This window comes from Camelus bactrianus, chromosome X (genome assembly GCF_048773025.1).
Source record: "Camelus bactrianus isolate YW-2024 breed Bactrian camel chromosome X, ASM4877302v1, whole genome shotgun sequence".
Classification (NCBI taxonomy): Eukaryota; Metazoa; Chordata; class Mammalia; order Artiodactyla; family Camelidae; genus Camelus; species Camelus bactrianus.
The window spans coordinates 111,425,545-111,430,587 of record NC_133575.1 but is presented as its reverse complement, the minus strand read 5'-3'; the positions used below and the strand labels follow the sequence as shown (position 1 = coordinate 111,430,587).

The window sequence follows — 5,043 nt, the reverse complement described above, 5'->3', positions numbered from 1 at the left end:
ATGGAACGTGAGAAGTAAGCAGAGACTGCAGAGGTCAGATGGTCTTGGGTATAGCATCTTAACCTGAATTTAAAAAGCTTGAATGAGATCAAGCTAAAATCTCATCTTGGAAAAAGAAGGTCAAAGCATATAATGTGTCAAGCAAAATAAGCCACCTTGCCATTTCAGAAACAGTATAGAGGTTTTATTAAGCACATCAGATAATTTTTAAGGTCATTTCTAGGGAATATAAATATAAATGCTAATAAATGAATATGTGGCCCAGGTGAATTCATATGACTTTTCGATGAGTAAAAGTAATTCAGTCAGTAAAAAAAGTATTATTTTATTCTAAAAGTGAGGGTGGTTTTAATCAATCATATGCTAATAAAGAATTCAGTGCTATTGCTATACACTGATTTAAAGAACATTAAATAAAAAAATGTTTCCAATGGAAAATTCATGTAAACCTAAATAAATATTGATCATACAGAAACAATAATAAATTCCTAGGGAGTGGGTAAAATATAGAAAATGAACATAAGAACACAGATGATGGAAAAGGGTAAATGTGTAAAAGAATGTTCACAGCAACGTTGTCTGTAATAAGAAAAAAATGAGAAACAACTCAATCTCTAATAACAAGAGAATGGGCAACTAAATTATGCTGAGGTCATATGATGACCCAACATATAACTGAAAAAAATCAATAAGATACAGATTTACACATCAGCAAAAATAAATCCTAGAAGCATAAGGTTGGCTGAAAAAACAAGATGACAATTACACACGGTGTGACATCATTTTCATAAAAATTAAAAAAGTGAATCACATTGTAATTGACTGTACTTCAATTTAAAAAAGTGAACCATACACTGTGTAAGGATGCTTATAAATATAGTAGGAGTATCTACAAAGAAAAGCAAAGGAAAGATAAAAGTCAATTTGGGGACGTGTTTACCACTTTCGGGGAGGCAGGGGCACAGGATGGATGAGAAGAGAACAGAGGCAGCTTCTTAAGTTGGCTTTTTAAGTTCTTAAGTGTTCATTTTACTTTTAGGCTTCCTATTGCACATAACTGTCACTCTTTGCTATGTACCAACTTTCTTTTGGATGGTGGAGACAAATATTTATGAAAGACAATACTCACATTTTGGAAAACATTTAAAAACTTAGATTTGTAAACATAATATTACCTGTTTCAAATGACAGTACTTTGAAGAGAGAACATAATTTGAACTGTTACTTCAAAACCTTTTCACGTTTGACCATTTAACTTGTGTTCCCTAAGATAAAAACAAGTTTCAAGCAATGTCAACAAATAAACTTAATGAAAAGAAAATGTGTACTACTTGAAGACTCATAATGTTTTGTACAAATTTCTAAACGTCTATGTTTTAAGGCAGAATTTGAATAAATGTTAAAAAAGAGGTTATGTTTACTCATTACATGCTTTTATTTTTTAAATGTGCACAATTTTGATTCAAAGATGCTGGATCCCCAATATTTTTTAAGAAAAGGATGAAAACAAATTTTGGAGGTAAAAAGGAACAGATGGAATAGCTTCAAAAGTACAGGAAAGCAAGGTAAAATAAAAGAAAAAGGAAATAATGATAAATAAAAATAAACTTAAAAACAAAAACAAACATAAATCAACACAGAATAAAAAGAAAAAACATAAATCAACATAAAAGAGAAATAAGTAAAAATAAACATAAAAACAAAAAATTAAAATAAACATAAAAATAAAAAGAAAGAAAAATTAAAATTAAATTAAATAGTAACACTGCATGTTTCAACAACGAAGTTTCATCCTTTTAGAATCTTAGAGGAAGTAGTTTGGAATTTTTGATAAATAAGCTTATATTTATCAAATATAGGATCCCTGGTACTAGCACTGTTCTAGTGCTAACTCTATTTGCTGCTCGTCATAATTATTTATCAACTTTTTAATGTGAGACAGCTTTTTGTAAAGATACTGGCATCTTTGTTTCTCTGCACAGTAAGTGGGATTAACCTGTTTCATCTTCTGATATTCCAGTGAGATTTTTTTATTAATAGCCTGATATTCCTTTGAGTCTGGAGAAAGGTACTTCCTTTTTGAATTTAGGGAAATAGATGTCTTAGATAAAGTCAGTATCTTGGTATACAAGGCCTTGTATTCATCATATTCTACTCTAAATATCTGCTCATAGCGCTGACGTTGCTCAGAGGAAACTATGGTGACATAGTCAGTCAGGTAATCCGGAAAGTCAGATGTTGAGCAGGTGTTGTCAGAGGCAGTGCCAACGTTTTGAACTTCTTCACTTGAATTCAGGTTTTCACCTTCACCTTGTCCTTCACGATCTGTCTTCGGTTTCTGTGTAATCTTAATAGTGTACTCCTGGTTCTTTACTTTATGTTCCGTAATTTTACATCTGAACTGCCCATCAGACAAAAGATTTTTCGAACACTTCATTTGAATTGAAATAGAGGCTATCTTTTCAAACGTGCATTTACCCTCTTGGCCCTCAGGGGTCGTACTGTTTTGACTAAAACTGTCAACATCTGAATCTTGAGCCTCAGGTCCTTCCGCAGAGCTGCAGGAGCTGCAGCTGGAACTTACAGGCTGAGGAGGACTCCAACTGGGAAGGTAGGTTGTGGGCGATGGTTGCATGATGTGATCGGGGGTGGCTTCCAAGGGTGGTGAGTGACCCGCAGCAGAGCTGTTACTGGTGTCACTCAAATGACCGCTTGACGTTGTCTGTACTGTAGTTGTCACGTGAGATATTCTAACTTTTCTGTTCTTTGAACAATCAATAACAGCTGAATCGAGAAGCTGTTCCTCAGAAGGAGACAATGTTTCATCTCTACTGGAAGCTAGAGAAGCTTCTGAGGGGTTGGTGCCAGTAGCATTCTGAAATGGACATAGTTTTCTGGAAAGCACCAAGTCCAGTGTCTGCCTATCTAGTTCATTGTATCCGGGCCAGTCTCTTTGGAGCTCTTTAAAAGCATAATCCTTTAAAGTATATGAAAGAGTACGAGGATTCAGACTGGCTACCTGCTGCAGAATTTTTCCAAGGGAGTTCTTGTTATTTTTAGGGATGCCATCTTTCTGAAGTCGAACAAAGAGTTCAGGTTTCTTGTAGTCCCTCAGTGCCAATAAGTGAATTACCCTGTCCCTTAATGGCCGCATGTGGACCCTGTTGGCCACGCGTGATTTTCTGACTGTATATGCAGGGTTAATGGGAGCTGTTCTTTTTCTCTCAGGTACTGGATCTGGATTGGCTTGAGGCGCTTTCCGAACTGGCTTTCTTTTCTGTATATCTGGTCTTCTAAATCTCTTCCCTCTGTTGCAGGGTTCCTCCTCTCCCTGGGTCTTTCTTGTTTGCGTCGTCTGGTAAGAGTCGGTTGTTTTACACTCCGTCATTTCATCTTGCACCAGGTGCCAGCCCCTGGGCTGTGAGGGACTACAGCTTGAGACTGTTGGTTGGGTATGATCTTGATAGTTGTCTTCATGCACATTTGACAACTGATAGTCGAAGTTGTATATATCAGTGGGTGAATTGTCTGGGGGGATTATGAGAAGCCCTTGGTGTCCTTGGAATTGAAAAGCAGCTTGAGGGGGTACTGTGTTCTCATGGTTCCCAAAAGAGTCAATTGGCTGAATGGCTGGGCTGGTAAGCTGCCTGGGCAGCACAGAGACATCGCCCTGCCTTGGCTCTATGCTGGCTGTCTCCTCCATGACCACGTCTCCATCCTGGTGTACCACTGCCCTCACTGCTCTCCCTCCATAAACTGACATATAGTCATATCTGCAAAGGTCAAAGTTTAAATAGTAAAACACTTTCCTTGGTGAAAATTGAATCCCTTATTGCTATTGTTTATAAAACTATAATTATGAAAGTTTTTCCCCCAGTGTAACAAAGGCAAGACGTGTCTCTGGTTGAGATACAACTTGGGGAGGTAGAGTTGGTTGTAAAGATAATCACTTCCCAATGTTCTTCCTTTCACAGTTTTAGTTTCTCTTCAGGAGGAAGTTAACCCTAAGTCAAAAGTGCTAAATCTTTCTCTGAGCCCCGTGCATAACCTCCTCCCACTAAATCCAAAATCAAGTAGAGGTACTTATGGGGAGATTAACCGGTGCCTCGAGCTTATGGAAACTAGAGGGGAAGGAGTCCACAGAGCATGATTAGCATTAACTTTTCCCTATATTTACTCTGGCTTGCTAGTGGGCTGTCAAGTCCTTCTTGGCATTGGAGCCTGGCCTATCATTAAGGGATCTCATTTAATAGCTGAACACATCATTTTGTTTTAATAGTGGGTAAAAGCCAACATTTTAGATGTGCTCATTTCTCTTTCCAACTTTCTAACCAGCACCAATGAGTGGCAGGCATTTTCATCTCCTGACCTTACCACTGATGTCCACTATTGTGCTTCTCTGCACCCCCCCCCCCCTTAGGAGGGTCCTCAGCAAATCACAGGATTAGCCAGGTAAAATTGCCCATACTGAAAGAAATCTTGCACCTAGGCATGCTAGACATGTACAATTTAATCACAGAATAAACACAGATTATCAGAAATTCCAAGCAGTTCCAACTAGTTTCACCCCAAAAGATAAAAGGCTCAATTCTCCCTCCTTACCCTCTTCACACTCCCAGTCCATCTTATTCTCAGATTTCCCAGCCTTTACTCACGGCAGCACTTTCTACCTCATCACACAACTAGAAAACCTCAGCATCATCTTCCACTAGTCCTTCAAACATACTTGTCATTAATTTTCCTCCAAAACAACTAGTCAGCCACCACATATGTCATTCATCCACTAGACAGTTACCGAATACTGATCACGTGCCGGACAGTATTCTAGGTGCTTGGGAATACTGCAACGAACAAAACAGAAACAAACAAAAATCCTCAGTCTCATAATGCCAACACTCTTGTCAAGGTTTTCTACCAAAAATTTCAACCCCCTCACCATTCCTCTCCCATACTACAGTCTTTGTCCTAATTTAGGCCCAAAGTATCCTAGCCAATGTTACGTGCTCTCTTCCTAGCTTGATTTCTTGCCTCCAGTCTTTTCTT

General features: G+C 38.1%; 1 pseudogene; it reads right to left on the bottom strand.

The window, feature by feature from the left end:
• Positions 1-1,870: 1,870 nt before the first annotated feature.
• LOC105071352 (RNA polymerase II elongation factor ELL2 pseudogene) lies at positions 1,871-3,703 on the bottom strand (annotated as a pseudogene).
• Positions 3,704-5,043: the final 1,340 nt, after the last annotated feature.